Raw genomic sequence first — 21509 nt, forward strand, 5'->3', positions numbered from 1 at the left:
GGCAGTGACTGTGTGAGTTCAGCTTCGCTTTACCAGTGTCAATTCAGCATTTGCCATTCAAGCTGGCTCTACCAGAGTTATATTATATCATATCTTATCATGTCACCGAATCCCCCAATCAAAGAATGGTTGAGGTTGGAAAGAACATCTGAAGGTCATCTGGTCCAACCCCACTTCTCCAGCTAGGCCAACTAGAGCAGGTATGATTATAGATATATATATCAATCATATCATATCATATCATATTCATGTTTATAAACCAATTCTGGTAGGAATGAGTAGTGAACAGTTGTTCACCAACAATGCTTGATAAAAGCATTGCGCAAATGGAATACAAAATAACTTGTAAAGGCCTTGAGGTTTGAAGTTTTTGATACTCACCTCTGTGATATTAAAGGTGATTTGAAGTACAAGCATGCAGGCAAGACCTAGAAAGTATGTAACCAGTATGTATGTAACCTTCCAGGTATGTTGAAGATGACAAAAAGTCATGAAGTATTCTAGATGATTTCTTTGTCGATATTTTAAAAATCTTAAACAAATATTTGTAACAAAGGAAATAGGATTTTTTTAATATATTTCAATGCTACAGCTGCTCACCTAGGTTAGAAAGAGGGATGTTTCAACTTCAGCTGGGAGACTGCACTTTCAAAAACAAACAAACGAACACAAACCAGCCAAGCAACCAAACAAAAAACAACAGATAAAATGTTCAGGAGCAATTCTGGTATGCTCTGGTATTAATTTCAAGTAACCAAGCTAAGAACCTCAGTTTTTAGCATTAAATGTTGAAGAAATGGGAAAACTTAGTGGAATAAAGATGGTCGCTGTATCACAGACTTCTATCAATGGGATAGCATTTGAAAATATTTTCTCCACCCATGTCTATGCTAGTCTCTTCTGGTTCAAATCCTCCTTTATTTCACTAGCAACATGTCTTTTTAGCATATTTCCAAACCACTTTTTAATTATTTGTGGTTGCTACTACCTTCCATTTTCATTTAGTTCAGGTTACTTGACTTCTGGAAGAAAATCTATGTTTTCATCTGTTTTGGAACTCTGCATTAAAGGATGCAAATGTGAAAGGGGTAAATGTCAGGTTTATCAAAAACACCTCCCTTTTCAATTGACTTGAAAAGCATGCCAAATATTTTCAGTATTTCTTGTCTTGCAATAAATCTACTCATCATTCACTTTTATAATTATGTATTATTTCAGTAAATTATGGCTTTTTTGTGTGTTTTTGAATCTTTCCAGATCAGGCGTGGAAAGCTGAGGGCTTAATGTGGATATGGCAAGCGGAAATTTCTGAGGAAAGCTATTACATTGTTTTCTTTAGGGCCATTGCTGTAGCCTCAGATAGTGTGTATTTTCTGCTTGAACTTGTGGGAGAAGTCTACTTTGCCTTCCCCTTTCTACTTCATTTTGCGGTAAAAAGAATGAGAGAGAGAGAAAGCAGTTTCATGGCTTCATTATTGCTGTTATTGAAATTAAGTGTTTAAATGAAGTGCTGCCCCTTTTAAGATACCATTTTCAGCCACGTAAATACAGATGATCCTTGTATCATGTATAACCACTACAAAGAGTTCTCTCAAATGATTATTTAAAATAAATGTGTAATCTTCTAATAACTCTGAAGTTTATACATATAGGTAATTACTCTTGCATGAATCCAAATAATCCCTATCAAGGCTTGTTATTAACGCACAAATAAACATTGACAGAACACTGATATGCATTGGTATCCATAGGCTAAACCTACAAGAACTTTAGGCTATCTGCCATGAAACTCTTTACCAGCCTAGAATAATACACTGTAATCAGGTCTAATGCATAGAGGAAAAATTAGATTTTTCAGAAGCAAAAGCAGTAGCCTGAATGTTTTTCTTTAAACCTGCGGTAAATTTCATTTTAAGGTACCAGAACCAGAGAAGGGCCGATTCTGGAAGACCTTGGTGATCCTTCCTATACTCACTAGTCTGATTTGCACGTAGGCCTTTTGTATTGTTGCAATTAGTGACTTTTCTGGCATGTAGAAATTACTAGGATCAAAGAATATTTCTGACTCTCTAAAAACAGCAATTACAGTGTTGTTGGTGGTGTTTTGTGTTTTTTTAACTCCTGAAGTATTTCACAAAAGGCTACATTGCTGACATAGAGAAATATTTGTCATAGAAAGCAAAACGTCATCTGCATAACTGAAAGACAGACATCATTTAGATCATAGGTCTTTCTTTTACTCTGGAACAAATGATAGGACAAGATCTTTAACCCCACTCGTGCCTGTATGAAACTATCTATGTTTATTTCTATACATTCCTTGGGTTCCTCCTCATGGGGATGAGATGGTCCCAGTTTTAATTTGATCCAGAAGGATCCTAAATCTGCTAAATCACTTCAGTCATTAAGCTGCATCCACACCTACTGAAATGTTATAGAACTGCAAACACAGATTTATTGGACGCAGAGGCCTTTCTGAGTGTTGTGTCTCTCATCAGCCCACACCTGCAGAAGTTCATTCTCATATGATGAAGCTGAGGACCTACTTCGCTTTGCCATTCAGTTGGGGGAGTATCTGCTTCAGTAGCTGCATACTCCCTTTCCAGAACACACATATTCAAAATAAATAATTTTAATGAACAAAGTATACTTCATCCTCTAGAACATTTTTACCCCAGTTCTGCGTAGGAGTGACAGTGACAGAAATGGACCATTGCATGTCTAAGTGAGAGACTGTGCTCCTCTCTTGGCTGTTAATAGCTCCTAAATCTGAAGCACCAGTGTGCGCAGTGGTAGAACCTCATTCCTCAGGGGGGTAAGTTGAGGATATTTTCCTTAGCTGACAAATTAGCTTTCAGGATGCTGTGAAATTAAATATCTCAAACCTTTCCCAGCAATTTGGCTATTTCTTAGAAGATTCTTTAGATATCTGACATACCGTGAATGGGATTTTGTAACAAAACTTTATCATTTGTTTTAATATGAAAATAAAATATTTTCTCTCATTACTACTCAGCAACAGTATCTTCTCTTTCTCCATCAATATTCAATAAAAGAACTTTTAGCACTTATCACTCCCAAAATACACAATGTTTTGCTCTATACTACTAATCCAGATTTATTAATACATTTCTTCTTGAATATCCTGTCCCTCCCATGCGTTGGCAATGCAATGCAATGTTTAGGGAAATTCATACTTTCTGTGCCATAATTATTTGCATGAGTATTAGATCCATCCTGAAGAATTCTTCCAGTAGTTTCCCTCTGGCTTGATATTTGCTTTCATTGACATCTGATTTTGCCTCTCTCTTATGGGAAGTTCTTTACTTCCTTTCAATTACTGAAGTTATTCCCATTGTTGCTACCTGCTGAAGACTTCCCATGTGTCAGCAGGTTTGATACCTTACAAAGGCCAGACAAAGTAGATATAATAGATTTCCTCTGTCTAGAAAATCAAAGAGTTTAAAATGTCTGTGATGATCTCTTCAACGAACCTCCATCACATATTTTATTTCCTCTTACTCTTTCCTTTTAATTATTCTCTTTTTATCAGCATCTGTTCTCTTATGTGTTGTTGGTAGTAAACCAATGGACTCATAGATGCCCTCATCTGTCACTTGTTCTAAAATGTACACACTAGTATTACAACACCCTGCTTATATGGTCCCAGTTCTTTACTTAATAGAACTGCTAAAACTTCTTCACTGGAACTGCGATTTCATTTTCAGAGTCATGGCCATTTCCATTTCTGTGGTCACCTTCCTGTGTAGTCTCTCATTTTCAACAATAACATATTTCTCAGAAAATTTGGCAAGATACCCAAGTTCACCTGAACCTCAAATGAATGATCTTTAAAAAAGTGATTTAATGCCTGACTTATTCTCACTTTCCAGTGAGAATGGTTGGTTAGTCTTTGATTTTTTTTTTTCCTGGGTGTTCTGTATGAATCTTTTGTCACTTGTTTTGTTTTGTTGTTTTTCTTTTCTTTTCAAAAAAAATTATTTCGGCTCGACTCTTGGCAATTATCACTTTATATTTATACTTTCCTACTTACAGCTCTCAGGTTTTTTTGGTTGATTGGTTGGTTTGGTTTGGTTTTTGTTGTTATTGTTTTTGTTTTTTGTTGTTGTTGTTTTATTGCTCTTTATTCTCCATCCTTGCAGCCGTTTACATCTACTCCCCCTTTTGTAAAGTTATTTTTATCTATCCATTTGGTCTGAAGATCTTGCTGCAAACATTTTCCCTTTGATAAGAATACAGACTTGGGACACCTTTTTTTGTACCTTTGATTTAAACAAATTTAAAGCCTCCTCCGTACCAAAGTCCCAGGTGTCTTCAGCTGAATAGTCTCAGGGTAGTAGCTTTGAAACATTTGTTTCTGAGTAGCCAAGATCTCCTTCATTATTTTCTTGAAGGTTTCTATCCTGTATTTCAGCTTTCCCTCCTTTTATGGAAAAAGAAGTTGCTTCACCATCCCCATGTCTCACCATACACTCCTAGAACTGGATGTGCCTATCTTCCTCCAGGATGGAAATTTTTACTTCTGAGTTTAATTACAGGTAAGTCAACTTCATTCCCAGCCAGTGGTAAAATCCTAGTTCTGCTGGCATCACAGGTATTTAATAATTTCAGTTGATTTTCTTAGAGTGGTTATATCATCTTAGTCTGCACAGAGTTAGAGTAGCAGAGAGTACTTTTCAATCTTCTGTTTTTAGCTTTATAGACAACAAACATACTAAATTTCAGAAAAAAAAAGAAAAAGAAATAAAGAGAGAAAGAAAGAGAGAAAGAGAAAGAAAGAAAGAAAAAGAAAGAAAGAAAGAAAGAGAGAAAGAGAGAAAGAGAGAAAGAGAGAGAGAAAGAGAGAAAGAGAAAGAGAGAAAGAGAGAAAGAAAGAGAAAGAAAGAGAGAAAGAGAGAAAGAGAGAAAGAGAGAGAAAGAAAGAAAGAGAGAAAGAAAGAGAAAGAAAGAAAAAGAAAAAGAAAAAGAAAAAGAAAAAGAAAAAGAAAAAGAAAAAGAAAAAGAAAAAAGAAAAAGAAAAAGAAAAAGAAAAAGAAAAAGAAAAAGAAAGAGAAAAAAAAAGAAAAAAAGAAAAACATTGGTGTAATGCAAATCATGATTCTTTACAGCTCCCAGGAATCCTTCCTTAGTGCTGGTAGGAAACAACATGTTCAAATTAAGAAATCTATTTATTGTACAGTGTGTGATGTTTAATGACTGATTTATAGCCAGCAAGAGGACAAGGGAAGTTTTGAAATGCATTGCCTTTCATCTATATTTATATAGATAGATATATTTACAAGCACACACACATATAACAGTGAGTGCTCATGTGCATAATGTATATATTCATGATTATGAGTACTCAAGCCCCCTAAGAAGCAGGTTTAGGATATCATCTGGGTGCCTCTCCATACAAAGGGAAAAATCTGCAATTTAGAAACAAACGCTTGCAGTAACAAAATGGTTTAGTTTTAGTTACAGGCCAGGCTTCAAATGTACCCCATCTAGGGCAGAGCCCATCTCTGAAGTGCACAGCCTGAGGTAAATTGATACATTCATCCCCAGTGCAGACTTCTTCCACACTGATTACTGGTCCCTGCTAACAGTGTTTGCAAGACGGCTTATCTATTCTCTTCTTCTATGAGAGACACTGTTCAAAGAGCCTGAAACACAGCTGCCCCTTTACAGGCTTTACCTACTTTTCAAAAGGAGGGGAGTCACGTGGTTGGGGGACGGATGCCTCTGCAATAGAAAATCTAAATTAATCTTCATAGAGAGTGGGGAGCCTTGTTTGGATCTATCAGAAAAGGAAAGCACTTGTAGGTGAAATCTTCTTAAGACCAAAGTGAAAACTTTCAGGCAACCCTGTGAAAATGCTGGGCCGCAAGGCTTACTGGGCATTTCAAACAAAAGAAGTTAGCTTTCCAGATAAAAGGTTCATGGCTTCAGTGCAAAAGTTTTCACCATGAAGAGGCAGTGCAATGCCAGAAGTCTGAAGGGGCTGGGAGTCTAGCAGCCCGGGCACGGGTTGCTGCCCCTCTCCTTCCTTGCCTCTTCCTTCAGAGAAGGAGCTGTAACACCAAATGCACATTTGCTTCAACCTAACAGGAAACAAAGACATGGACTCGAATATATCCTAACCTCTGTAGGCAACATTTCATTAACTTCCAGCGTTTGAATTATTGTTTTGAGCAGCTGGCCAAATACAAGGCTGGAGAAGATGCCAGCAGAGCACCTCTTTTGGTGTTTCTCAGCCCTGTGCCTGTTGCCAGCATGGGACGTCTGTGCTGTGGCAGGAGGAAGGAGTGGCCAGTATCTAATGGATTAGGACATCCTGCAGACCAGCGCTGGTCTGGGAAGCACAGAGCTCGCCCATCTCACCCTGGCCAGTGCTACTCCGTGCCCCAACAAGGAGCAGTAAGAGATGAGTTGAAACCAACAGGGATGATCAATGGGGGCGAGAAAAAGTCAAGATAGCAAAAAGAAAAGGTGGGTAAGAGGGTACTGTGAAAGGGGGCAGCCTGCTCACACAAACATGTAACCCAAAGGTGTCATTCAGCAGAGACCAACAACTTTTGACTTTTATTTTAATGAACTTTCACAGGAAGAAATACTTTTTTTTTTTCTTTCTGTGAGACTTGTGAGAGCACAGAGTTGTTCCCTCACACATTGCTCTTGGTTTGTAGTCCAACCTGCTTGGCCCCTCCAATGGTGATAAAAGAGCAGAACCTTCTCTAAACCCTAAACTAATTTTCAGAGATATGACAACCAAGGTTTTTTGGTATCTGAAGTTCATGTAAAATGTAAAAAGCTACAGAACCAAGTTAACCACAGATTTTTAGTGCAAAATTTACCAGAAATTTTCTGATAAAGTAAATCAGATCCTTTTGCTTTACCATCACTACAAAATTTTCCTCAACCTGTGGGAGAAAAAAAATTACTGTATGATCAGTTAGCTCCGGGCAGCACTCAGCACTGGGCAAAAAATCTAACGGCTTATTCAAACTGACTCTTGTCTGTCCTTCTGGTTCTTGGGAAACTAGGATTACAAAGTGTAACATTACTCCAGACAAGCTCACGTAGCTGTTTCTTGGTTTAAAATATTATTTTGCTTGTACTCTGAGATCTGGAGTGTAAGTGGGCAAAACGGAGGTGAAGTACTCATAAGCCTGTGATAAATCTGTAAAAACAAGTCTGTGGCTCATCCTGCCACCTGCTATTTTGAAAGCAGTTTTGCATATCTGGAATCAAGTGTACTAGAGACATAGCTATCTACATTTCTAATAAGTGAACAGCATGTTAAGGGTCCTGTTTTTCTTTCAAAACACTTTTTGTGTACGTGTATGTGTAGAAGAGCTGATCCCAAACTACGGGGTTTCCCTATGCAAAGCTCTACACCTGAGGCAGTGACGGATGGTTTCCAGAACCGTGTTTTTTGTTTCAGAAGCCATTCTCTGGTGAGAAGGAAAACAGCAGCACTTACGATATTAGTGGGGACCATAGCTTAGTGTGCACCTTCCCCTGGGGATTTCCGTGCTCCAGTTTTGCACTTCAGTAGGCCTTAGGCAGCAGAAATTGAATGCCTGTATCAGTTAGATTCTGTTTCTTCTTGAATTATGTGCAAGATGCAACCCAACCCTCCTGTAAAAGACTTGCAACACGCAAGCTCATGTAGCCCCCCCATGCAAGGGAATTTGCTTTTATGGAGGCTGGCCTAATGTGTGAAATCATGAAGTTAACCCCTGGGCATTAGTGTTGGGCCTTTGCCTTCACAGCTTAAGGCTGAAAACTCCCAACTGCTGGTCCCAAGTGCTCCTAGAGCCGAGTGGATATGGCTGCAAGCGAAGCAACTTCTCACCTCCAGATATATTTAATTTCCCCAAGCTTAATGTGGTAAAATACATCAGACAGAGGTCTCGCTGTGTCCTTGGAAGTGAGACCACCCAGGGGCACCTCTGTGAAGTTATTAGGAGTGAGTGTGATTTGAGCAGTTTAGTTACGAGGTCAAGGATTCTGGCTTTTTTTTCCCCTTTTTCTTGCCTCTCTTCTTCCTTCCTCCCATCTCACAAGTGTGAAAAATTCCATCTTGTTTCAAAGCTGAAATCCCACCTAGTGCACAACACAAAAGAGGAAAGTGTTTTAACAGCTCCACATTGTTCCATGACAGTGAACAAAAATGCTTACAAGTAGCAGTTTTATGTACAGCAATAGCCTTTGATTTGTTTTAAGCACCTGTTATTTTAAAATTATTCCTTTAAGAAAAAAAAAAAAACAACTTTATTTCTTCTGCCTGCAAGGACCACTGGGAGGGCTTATGAGTCACTGGCTACAGAGATAGAAAGGGCAGGGGAAGTGGGCTGTTAACACCAGGCTCTCACCTGCTGTCAGACTGGGCTTAGCACAGGAGAGGAGGGAAGGTTTGGATGGGGTCTGTCAGGCTTGGTCCGACGCCAAGGCAGGACGGAGCACGATTGCTTCAAGGCATGTTCCTGCTGGCAGAGCTGGTATGAGAATTGCTGTTGACACTGGAAACCTCTCCACTCCTCCTTCCCTTGCTCTCTTTCTCACTCTCCCTCTTTTTCTTTGTGTTCTGTCTTTTTCACTCTATTTTTGGCCTTTGCAGAGGGTGCAGCAGTGTGCATGGGATCCCTGATGGTAGATGCAGGGCCCAATGCCTTTTCTCACTGGACACAATGGAAATCTTTCCTATGAATGTAAAGGGAACTGCACTGAACATAAATTATCCACCTTGGGGGATTAGCTATGGCGTTAAATGTAAGTAATGATCACAGGTAGGAAGTAAAAGAAATATTTTTGTAAGTAAGCTCTCTTCTGGAAAGTTTTTTTTAAAAAGCAATTAAGATAAATGAACGATTAATTCAAGTACTTTTTCAGAAGGTGAAGGATATTACTACCTTCTCCTGCACAGAATTTCATAGTATGGGAAGTTATCAAATGTGGCATTTACTGTATGGAGTCCAATTCCTTTTTTTTTTTTTTTTTTTTTTTTGCTAAACAGATGAATCACTGAATTCAATGGTGCCCTTCCTGCCTCTCTTCTCCTACATGAGACTTGACCCAGCCTGTGGAACTGATGAAAGGAAAGATTAATAAGTGGTAGAATGAAAGAAGAAAGGGAACAATTATATTATTTTAACTAACAAATCTCTCAACTACTTGAACCCACTGCTGTCTCTCACAAAATACTTTCTAAGTGACTTCTGCCCATTTCAACACTCAGTTTCTCTGTTAACAGCTCCCTCTGCACAGACCAGAAGTAGACTGTGTAGGGCTTGGATCTGCCCCTCCAGCCACATGGAGCACAGGGATTCATGGAGAAATCCCCCCAGAGGATGTGCTCTGTCAGGCTGCTCTCTAAGCCTCCTTCCATAATCCTACTTTCCTCCTTGCTATGTGATTCCTTGGCTCCCCTAAAGGCTGTGGGCACTGGCAATTGTGTGCTGACCCCTGTTGATACTTTCTACTGGAAAAAGTCTATGGCGTGTTGCTGCTGGGCCACAGTTCCATGTGAAGGGGCCAATTTCTTCTTTGGCCTGGCTTGTCCCCAGGACACATGCTGTCCAGAAAGAAAATGGAGAGGAGAAAAGGAAGGAGAAAGAGGTTTCTGCTCCCCCATCAGTGTAGAGAAGGGTAGAGGACAAGTTCCTGGGATTTTCAAAAGCAAATTGTGTGTTTACATATATATATATATGCATATACATATACATATATATAGTATATATATAGTGTATATATATATAAACACATATTGCTTTAGAAATATATATATATGTTCAAAATAAAAAGCTGCCTTTTCATCTTTAAATGTTGTTTTATTTTATTAGCATGTATCTCTGACATCCTGTATTGAACTTACTGCATTTTGCTCTTATTGCACAGAGTTCCCATGCCTTTTATGTTGGCTGACCAAACCTAGTGGAGTGCTGGTCATAAAGACATCCTGCTACCTCTGTGTTTCTGTCCATCATCTCCTGCCTCCCCATCTCCCATCCTCATGTTTGTCTCCATCACCTGTCCTGGCATCCCCAGGCCAGGAGCTCTCCTTCACAAACCATTCCTCAGGGTATGGACACTTTTGCCATCAGGAAGGACCCACCAAATTTGGAGGCTCTGGGGTGTGAGCCCCAGATTTCCCCAAATTCCCCCCAAAGTTTCCTGAGTGCAGGAAGATCACATGCATGGGCACGTCCTTGTGTAGCTATTAATGCCTTCTGGCAGATGTTAAGGCACTTGAAGAACTAAAATCCCCACAGACAGGAGATTCAGCCAGTCATGTTTTCCTGCAGTATCATTGAAGGTGGGTGCCTGAGAGGAGGGTTGAATACTTTCCCCAAATAACATCTTGCTTGTAATGGGAACTTTGGCTGTTGTTCCTAAAACCACATACCGTCACATGCTGCAAAATGTTCACTTGTGGGTATGTCAGACGGTCTGCACATCAGGAGATTTCATTCTGTGGCAATTTTTTTTCCCCAGCTTTGACTCGTGTTTTTGTAGAGTGCAGATGAGCACTCTTTGCTCTGAGCCTTGTTTTGGACGCATGGAAAGCTGCACCTCCCCAACAGAGAATGGTGATCAGATTATACTATCATGCCTGCCTCAGCATTTGCAGTTCAGCGGCAGTGCAGAAGCTGCTAACTTGGACGTGTGCAACATATTTTCAATAAATGTGCATGTTTTGAGTCACAGTTGTTATTATGGTGTGCTTTCTGTGCTCTGATTCAAATGGGAGAGCAGCAGCCAGGGACTGGTCCAGCTGTGCTCTGCACAGCATTGAAGCACGGATGGCATTTCAAGCTCTGCACCTCACAGAAACCCACTTATTTACTCCCCAGCTGCTCACTGTGCTGTATCTATTTCAAAAATCTTATTTGTAAGGGCAATTGACATTAAAAACCCCATTGATGAATTGCACCTGTACAGGAATTTCAGTGTGAAGCAACCAAAAAATTATTTTTCCCAGGAATCATCTTTAGCACAGAAATTGTTGATTAAATACTTTGGATATATTTTTATAGTGTTTGTTATACATTCCCTTGCCTCTGTCATATTTCCCTATGGTTTCCAGATGGCTGTCCACCTTTCTCCCCTCTTCCTCTTCTCTGTGCTTGAAATTCTGTTCCATGTCAAATTCATGCTAGAAAAATCCTGCACATCATCTGTAGATGAAAATGGATGGTTTCAGATTTTAATTAAGAAATAATTTCCAGTAAATGCTCTTCCAGTGAAGTCAAGTTTCACCAATTTATTTGCATGGGTATTTAAAAAATTTCATAAAAATATAAATAAAATGAGAATATGCTGTTTTAGGCCCCAATTCAACAATGTGCTTAAGCACGTACTTAAATTCATCCATTAACACATGTTTGAGTGCTGAATAAATCCCCTGTGGTATTTAAAGCTTGAAGCATGTTTAAGTACTTTTGTGATTTTAAATCTTGGCCCTCTTCAGTAGGAGGAAAAACATATCCGATACATTAGATAAAAACACTTTAATTTTCTGGGAAAAAAAAATATTAAAGGGTGTTGATGCTTATCATATGGTTGATGTTTTGCGGAGTGGCAAACTGGTTAAAACCAAGGTGATTAATGCCTGTTACTGAGTGATACAAAGATTGCTGATGACTTTCTGCCACATGACAGGCACCATCAGGAGACATCCACCACAATTTCATTCCTTACCTGGTGATGGAGGTCGAGCTCTGCAGGAGGCTCTGTAAGGACCAAATAACATCTCAAAGCTACCAAAACATTTTGGGCATCCTATGGCTGCCAACAGATTTTCATCTCCTGTTTTCGTCTTCAGCTGTGAAGGGAGGAAAAGGGGAAGAGCATGCATGATTCTACAAGGTAACAAAATGAGGGCTCTGGTTTTAATGTAGACTACAGACAACATTGAACTCTATTCAGGCTGAAGGGTAGCATCTCTTTGAAATGTGAAGTGCTCTTTCAGCTCAGCGTTCATACAGGTATATGATGAAAGTTTGATGAGAGATACGCGAAGACAACAATTTAAAGTTTCAGTGCTTGCTGAGAAGGGTGGAGAATTGTTTTTCTTACACAAAAGCCATGATGAACAAAATAAGAGTGTAGTATAACTCTGTTTCTCTTTTGGCCTCTACCTGAGTCCTAAAAGAGCTCATGCATAGACTGGATAAGCCACTAAATATGACTCAGCTCATTCATGCAAGCTGCAAAAAAAAATCTTTGTTTAAAGAAAATTCTCTAACAATAGCCCGGCCTGCTTCAGCAGGCAAGCCTGACTGATCAGTAATGCCAGCCTGTAGAAAGTATTATATTAAATGCAGGATTTCTCCTCTTGATAGTGTTTGAACAGATGGTTTTGTAGCAACACCTCTACATTTTTTTAAAAAAACTTATTTTATTCTAATACTAAATTTATTTGTACTATGTGAGGTAAGCTATTAAAAGCAGTGGAGTACTAGGCTTGAAAGTAACATCTCAGCATGGCACTCTAAAGGATCTAATAAAATGGAGGGGGGAACCATCAACAGCAGTCGCATTATTCTCTCTGCCAGTGCCCGGTCCTGGGAATGAGAGGAACAGATGTAAAACTCTGGTATGTTTAACCTGTGAAAAATTATACAATTGCGTACACAGGTGGAGCTGAACTCCCTTGTATTAAGGGGAGGAGGTGGACGGGGAAGGAAAGGGTAGGTAGAGAGGAAGTTTTCCAGGTCTGATGGCTGTTTAACTATACAGGGGCAAAAAGGGAAGAGGGCTATTTTCCACATAAAATGCATGTGTGATTGTCAGAGTCCTCAAAATATCGACCTGAAGAATCTCATAACCTCTACTATAGGGAGTGTAGCAGCCAGTGTCCCCTTTCTAGTACATTTTGCTGAACCCCTTGGTCCTCAGGTAATAAATGTTACCAATAACACCGATGACTGTGGCAGGTTCATGTTTTGAGTTCTCCTTATTGTTTCCAGCTGTAACCATCCTCCTCCTACCCATGTCGGTCTCCTTGCTTCAGCTCAGCTCATCTTCAGCTTCTCATGAAGGCCACTCTGAGGCTCTGCAGCATGTCCCCATACCCCTGGGGCACCTGTGCTTGGTCACCACACCTCCAAGTAGCTGTCACCTGGCTCGAGGCTGGGCATCAGCCCAGCATTATCCAAGGCATGTCTTCTCTGTGCAGCCACCATGAAGGACTGGACCAGCTAGAAAGAGGTTTCAGGTACTAGCATGTGTTTTGGAGGAACTTAGGTTTAGCTTCTTCCCCATTCAGTTTCCCTCTGTGGCTTGTGGAAAGTCGCTGGGCCATTTGGAGCCCTGCTGCTCCATGTGAAGGCTGGTTGGAAGGGAGGTGGCAAAGTAGCCCTGATCTGTGCATTACTTTTTCTGAGGTAGTGAAGGTTGTGCATGTGCCTTATAAGAGAAAAAGAGGCAGATTACCTGTCCCTGATTCAATACAGATATGGATAAAGTGAATCTAGAAGTTTGAGGGGAAGATAAAGAGGCAGGAGCAGGTACAACACGTAAAATCCTGCTCCGTTCAATGGCCAGCTTACCACTGGTTTTAGCAATTCTGGGGTTTCATTCACGTTGTCTGCTGCTACTATCTGGATCTCAATAATTGCGAATTTTGAGAATAACCCATACTTCAATCCCTGAAACATCTGTTTTACATCAAATTTAACTAATATAGGGTTTTTCATAATCTGTCTTGGCCAGCGAGAGCTCTACTAAATCTGAAAAACTGCATTTCTGCTTATGATGATTAACAAAGAAGACAAAACCAATTTAACTCTAAGACTGTGTTTCCAAGGCTAGCAATTGTGCAAACAGTGCTGGGTAGAACATAGAAAAGTGAAATGAATTCCCAATAGCACCCCTTTTTACATCATTGTGGGCTTTGTTGACTTTAGACTGGCTTTTTTTCTGTGGATGCCGTGGAATTTGAGATGACTTGAAACACTCAGATGAACACATTTAAATGTGTGTGTTTATGGGTGAAGGAGGGGGATTCACACTTAAATCCTAAGTGCTGGAATTAGCTCCAACAAAGAGGGAGTGTGTTGACTTTCAAATGTATTCGGCTGATGGAGCAGAAATTTGTTGGCTAGCTTCAAGATTTATCTATTGTTGCTTTTTTTTTTTTTTTCTTTTTCTTTTTTTTTTTTTTAACCTGAAGAACATCTTTGTCAGCCATCTCAGAATGACAGAAGTACAATTGGTTTGAACACCAAATTTTGAGCAGGGAACGGCAGGGGCAGTGGGATCCCTCTGACAGGCTTCAGGTTCCTTTAGCCAGTGTGATTTGGCAAATCCAGGTCTGTCTGTGCTGCTCTTGTTTTGCAAACACAGAGCTCTCTATCTGCCCTGAGTCCTCAGCCCTGCACTTGAGAGGACCCTGACAGAGGGGCTGTGGCAAATCCAGCCACAGCAGCTGAAGGTACCCGCCGGGGCCCCATGGGTGTCAGTACTGACGAGATGCAGGTGGCAGGCTCTTGCCATAGCAGAGGTGGCAGAAGAGAGTAGAGTGCTTGCATGGCATATCAGATCAGGATGCCAGGCAGCCATCAGTGAGAGCACAAGGACAACCCTTTTCCCTCTTCTGTTTGTACAGAAGGTGATAACCTGTGTTGGAAGCGGGGCAAATGCTGGAGATGTCACCTACAGCTAGAGTTCAAAAGCTCCTCTCTATGGACCAAAAATAAACTAGATGCTACAGGGTGAAAGTCATAGGTTGTTAGAAGTCCCTCTAAACTAGCTCCATTAGTCAGATTAATTGTATAATTTGCCACAGATTGAATCTGAAGCAAACTTGGCAGCTTGTATTTTTGTATGGTGTAAGGGGATAAACCTTTTTAACCACCTGGCCAAACCTCTGCATCACCTGTTAAAATTATTTTTACAGATCATATCAAACCTGTCTCTTCTTTCCTAGGGATGGTGTAGACACAAGTGTTGCAGCTGGATGTTGTTGTGGGGAAGAACTGTGTGTGTGGGTTGGGTCACCTTGGTTCTAGCAGGTCAGCAGACAGGACAACGCTGCTTTGAAGGGCTCAGAGCAGGGGGCCGCTCCATCATGCTGACATTTTTCTCCTCAGGGCATGAAAGAAAGACCATTCTGCAAAGGTCAATATGCCTGGTAGATTTTCTAGAGGCTCTGGCACTCCCTGGAAAAAAATATATATATATATCTCAGCTGCACTTACCCCTTCCTTCACATGAATAAAACCTACAGCCTATGTCTAGTTTTTGCTTTGCAGATATCTATCTATCTAAATATGACAAAGATCACCGTACTCTCGTTTAACCCATTGTCTATCTCACCACAAAATCTTTACTAAAATATGATGATTCATTGTTGTTTGAAACACAGTTAATGCAAATGACTGTTCTATGAGGAACAGAAAGGAGTGTAGGGTAGGGTTTTGGTGCATAATTCCTTTTCTATAACAGAAAGGGAACATATAATGCAAACATTGTGTGCCTGACATATTTTTATAACAGAGTACTAAGAAAATACTTGCTACCTGAAATATTTCTGTAAGTCACTGAAGCAAGCAATCCAACATGTGGGTTACATTACATTCAGAACTGATCTTAGTTTTGTAACACACACTAAACAGCAGTATGTAGGAGGCTCAGGTTTAATAAAACTAAAACTTTCGGTGGTGCATACAGCCAATAAAGATTTAAGCATGCTGGGCATGATCAGCATACTAATTGCTGCATTAATAAATCCTGAAGCCTGGGTTGTTTTGAAAGGCAAATAAAATTATTGTAGAAACCTTGAAGAGCATTTACATTGAAAAGTTAGCATATGTCAGGGCTGAGATGTGTGAATGTAAAATATCAGTGGTAACACTGATTAGATGTTTTTCTATGTTTTTTTCTACCTCTCTGCTCTGTGCAGTGAGGACTTAGCAAAGTCTGATTTTAAGTTGTTCTGCCCTAGCATTTGACGATAAAACATCACTGAAAACAGTAGTGTTTCTTTAACTACTAGTGATAATGCAGTTTATCTTTCATTTTCACCGCTACATCAAGTAATGCTGTGCAGATGAATGGGTGCCACACAGTAAGCCTGGACAAGGCTATCTACTCAACCACAGCACTTAGACCACAGGCAAAAGGGAACACGAAGGGAATTTCCCCAGCATAAACAATTGCACCAGGTATCCATGCCACAGAGTCCAAGTGCAATATTTCCCAAGAGCTGGGGAAACAGGAGGCCCTGAGGTCTCTTCTTGCATGGAGACAGGACCACAGCTGGGTCTGAACTGATGTGAAGTGGTGCTTTGAGCAGTGCAGATTTGCTTACAGCATCTCACCCAGCTGTCAGAGGGAAGCCTTCTCCTCTTTTTTCTGGTCCCCAGCAGCCCCCAGCTCCTCATCGGAGTGAAACGCTGCCTGCCTCAAGCAGAAACAGACTGAGTACCGGATGCAAGGGTTTTTCAGCTCAGGAAGGACAAATTTTCAAAGGTGAAAAGGCAGATTAAAGAATTAGCTGTGAGAGTTTACAAACATGGAAAGTACTGTGTGTGTTTCCAAATATAGTGACAGAAGAAAGCTGGCTTTACATGCAAAAAAATGTAAAGAAATATTTTGTTTTCACAGCTCACTTTCCTAGAAAAAAGTACACTCTGCTGTTTTTACTTCCTAAATAAAAATTGTTTATTAAGAAGTTTGGATTTTTTTTTAATGAAAGGTAAGATTAATGAGCCATGCTCAAACAGCAATGATTCCTGCCAGCTTGTGCATTAGTCAGCTATTAACATACTTCTTGGGTAATTTGAAGGCATTTTTTCATAGTGCATTGGAAATCACAAAAGACTTGTTGAACTCAACGAGATCCTTATTGCCAGTTAGTGTGCCTTACAGTCTGATGTCTGTGGCTGCTCTAGTATGTTTTGGCATTTTTCTCAGTGTCATCAGTACACTTGGTGGAGAAAGCCAGCAAATACTATGGAGTGAAAAGGGCTTCCTTTAGAGACACCTCATTTTTAGCACAACAGCCATCCTAAGTCTCTCTCCCTCTCTTTTCTGCCACTACTATTCTACATGGACTGTAAGAATAGGGAGGTGAGATCTGGAGATAGAGAAGATGGGGGTAAAAAATGAAAAAAGATTGCATCTCTTCCTTGTAAGCCCCTGTCTATCTAGCCTGATACAGATAAGAAATGCACTTTGGATCCATGAGTCCTGAATCTCAAGCAGAGTGTTTCTAGCACGTAAAAGATGCAAGTAAGGCACGAGATACTCCCTTTGGGAGTATGTGATGAGCGAAATGTGTTCTGTTATTGCAGTGTCAAGAGGAATCCCCAGGCTAGAGAAGCTGTGGTTTCTAGTGAAAACCAGGGATGAAGTATGAATGACTAGAAAATACATAAAGAGGCAGCTGTTTTGGCAAAGATACTTCAGACTTCCACCAAGCAGGTTTAATGAAGCAGGAGGCAGGGTTGTGGGGTTATATTAAAGGGTCTGGTCCCAGAGTCTGGATACCAGACTTGGTTCTCAGGTCTGCAGCAGATTCTGTAGGTGACATAGGTCACACCAAACTTTCTCTGCCTCAGCTTAAAATGGGGGCAGCAATAACTCTTGCAATATTTTTTTTCTATCATCTTTTGCCTTTGTTTGTTCTCCTCAAGAGAGAGAAACCATCTCTCACTAACCATCTCTACTATGGTCAAAAGCATTGTGACCAGCAGTGCTGTGCCCTCAGCTAGATCAGTAGTTGTTGATCTCACAGAATAGGCAACTTTAGTTTTCAGACTGCACACATATCAAGCTATATTCCTGCAGTGTCCTGGGTCCTAAGCTGATGGCAGCAGTTCTCAGGGTCTCTCTTCTCTGTCAATTTACATACCAAAATCTCTTTTTTCCTGTTGATTACCACACTTTCTTTATACCTTTTGAAACAGCTGCTCTAACAGGCAGAGATTTATTGGCCTCCAACTCAGACCTCAGGCAATACTTTCAGGATCTCAAAAGCACATCCCATGGGAAACATGCAGCTGCTCAGGGCACTGTTCCCTCCTTTCTTCTGCCTGATAGACCAACAAAAATCTCCTCAGGCCACCACAGGAAAAGTTAAACAGGATTCATCCACAGGACTGGAGAAATAGCAGGTATGTATCTCATGGCAGAAAGCAATGCAGCCTTCTAAGGATGCCATATATCCCCCAAAACCCTGCCTGGGGACATTTCCCATGGTGATTAACCAGACTTTGTGGCACTGTGGAGAAACACCCCTCTCTCTGCTGAGATGCGCAGAGACCCAGTGCAAGAAGCACTGTTCCCATGAGGATGGGAATGCCTGGTGTGCTGCTGTATGCCTTCACAACAGCTGCTGTGGATCCTTTAATGCACCAAATCCACAACAAGTTTTCTGTGCAGACATGCCATTATTTCTACAGTTCAGTCTTCCCTTTTGATACTTTCAAGGGTATATTAAATGAATCTCACTCCTTTTAAAGCCTGGCTACCAGACCGGAGGAAAATGTTCCACATGAGCAGTGTGCAAGGGCTGTTTTCCCAAAACATGCTCTTGCTCTCCTTGAAGGTATTTCAGGTCTCTTGGACTTCCTGAGCAGAACTCAGTCTTCCTCCTGTTGCTGATCTTTGTGTTGTTTCTAATAGAAAAGGCTTAGAGTAACATGCTTAAAATTATTTGAATAGGGATTGTTTAGTTTGTGGTGTTTTATGACATGGCACTGCACCCTGACCCTGGTTGCCACCATGATGCTGCTGACGAACCCCAGATTTGAGCTAGCTTTGGCATGTTTTTGGTAAGCATAGGCTAAGATTGAAACAAGAATGAGCTAAATCATTACCTGGGCTGGAAACTGGAACAAACCAAGAGAATAGACGAGTCTCTGGTTTTCAGCTTTTGGTTTCATTTGAACCACAAACTCAAAACTGAAGATTACAAGATCATTGACAAGCCATGCCTTCATCAGCAACTCAAGCACTGGGTCACACTCAGCCCAAGTGATGAGTGAATCCTAATAAATTATTTCTGCTTATTCAGACCTCTAGACATTAGAGGTATGCTGGAAATCTATTTGCCTAGTGAGATTTACTGTCTGGCCTTTCTGGAAACAGCATGAGAACAGTCTCTCGTATTGTATCTGTTTTATCACTCCTGATCTTATTCAAACCTGGAAATCCAAAACTGCCAGGCTGGAATGGCAGACAACATTTTTAAAGCCTGCTAATCTCAAGTTTTTATTGTTTGCCATAAGCGTCTAGGTTCAGCCTTATTTTATTTGAGCTAGCTTTAAAAAGGAGGGTGGAATGGAAATTGCTCATGTGCATATATACGTGCTCCACAGACCAAAAGTCCCACCTGGCTTGTATGGCTCGGGGGAAGGTTCCAAAACACAAAACTGACTGCTCATACAGCAACTCTGACAGAAGCTGAAACATGCTTACCATGTTTTTTTTTGTGCTTGCCCCTGTCATTAAGTATTGTGCTATGCCTGTAAGAACAATAAAGTGTTGATCAGTTAAAAAAACACTTAGATTTAAATAAATAAATAAATAAGCTGTCTAGTCCACACAATCTACACTCTGCAAGACCAACATATTGCCAGTAACTGTCTTTAAACTCTGTTAAAATATTAATGGTAAAGCAATATACCCAATATAATGCAGAATAGAAACATTTCACTTTTCAGATTTTTACTATTGTAAAGATCTGGGATCTACAAGTAACTATTCACCAAAAAACTGTACTTACTGACCACTGATAATGAACTTCTTTTGGGACATTTCATGCTGCAGCTCCTCTCATACTATCTGAATACCACAAGAATACATTCTCAAAGTATGAAGAAAAGAAATAAAAAACAAAAAATAATTTAGAGTGATTATAGAAAAAATAAAGAAACATAGGCAATAATCAAAAAATAAAAATTGATGATGACTTTTGAAATAAAACATAGATTTACAATATCTCAAAACAATACATTTCTAAATCTGCAGAGGCTGATTTTCTGTTATTTGTGCTTAGTGAGAAATGATCACAGTTATTCCAGGTGATACCAATCCCAGCTGCAAAAGGTAAGAAATTCTAAATAATTAACAGGGAGAAAAACATCTTCAATAATCTGTTGTACTGGATTCAGCACATAGCCCAGCTCCATTTGTGCACCACGTAGTCCTCCCTGTGCAAATCTGGGGTCTCTGTAGCTGATGTGCTCCTTCCTCAGTGAGAAAGATGAATTATGTGGCTCAGCCCCGCTGGCAAGAAAACATACAGCCCCCACATGTCAGTAGAAGTATCCTCATCGCCACTCATGTAAAATCTAATCCCTGCCTGTCATGACAGTCTCCAAAACATGGAGTATTCTCTGGACCGCAGCCAATTTCTTTATCATTCACTGCACCAGGAACAGCAGTTGCTGTTCTGTGTGTGCGTGTGCATTATGCCTTAATGTATAAATACGCATACTTTTAATGCAGTTACTTTAAAACTGAGCGGGGGTGGAAATCAGTGGAAATCCCTGGTGAATCCTCTCAGGGGTTGATACTTGAAACGCTGAGTTTCATTCATAACAATATGGAAAGACCAGTGGTCTTGACATGCCTCTCTTTGGGGAATTTTTCACAGATGAACATTTTCCCCAGTCTTATTTCATAATGTGTGAGTGAAATACAGTACACAATAGATTGATAGGGCTGTTTTAAAGAAGTCTTTGTCAAAAATTCCTGCGTGCTTGACCTGTTTCTTCAGTAGTAAGTCCTACCAGAAATGCAATCCGAATATGCAGTGAGTAGGACAAATGTGGCTTGGCATAAGCAGCTGCAGGTCTGCAGACGTGTGCCATGACGGGAGGTGAGTGCTAGCTGAATTGCTGCTCCACTGAAAAGGCACCTGTTGAAATAAAATACAGTTAAAGAGCAAGAGAGGCTCTGCTGCAGTGGTGAGCCTTAGTGCTGCGGAGGTAAGACCACATGCATGTCCAAGACAGCACATGTGCTTGTCACGTGAAACGAGGAATCATTTTCTTTCCATGCAAGCAGACAGGGCTGCTGGGTCCCTGCTGAGAGCCCAGGGCCAGAGGGTAGAGTGTCCTGTGCAATATGCAGATTTTACAGAGTCTGAATCAGTGGGTGGGCTCATGTGTTTCAAAAGCAGTGTTTTGCTGCATTGATCTGGTTTCAAATGATTTGACCAGGGAAGAAGGCTTTTGCATGAGGTATTCAGTACCTCATGGGAACTTCAACGTGGTCATTTTGGCATCTCCTCTTCTGGCCAAAGCCAGAAAATTGGCAGAGCCTGTGAAAGACCTGTACACTTGTGGTGCAGTTACACAGTAGAGGGGAATATGATCTTGTTCCTCTTTGCTTAATAAGTAGAAGGTAGGCTTCTGAGGATAACTCAGCACCGCTTAAAAAGAAGAGCCTCCCACTAGTCACTTGTGCTGAACCCGAATTTCACTGCCCTGTAACCACTGCAGGCTTGGGGTTAACACCAGAACCACCTTTCCTTCTTCCCCTACTGG

The sequence above is a fragment of the Cygnus atratus genome, chromosome 1 (genome assembly GCF_013377495.2).
Source record: "Cygnus atratus isolate AKBS03 ecotype Queensland, Australia chromosome 1, CAtr_DNAZoo_HiC_assembly, whole genome shotgun sequence".
NCBI classification, from domain to species: Eukaryota; Metazoa; Chordata; class Aves; order Anseriformes; family Anatidae; genus Cygnus; species Cygnus atratus.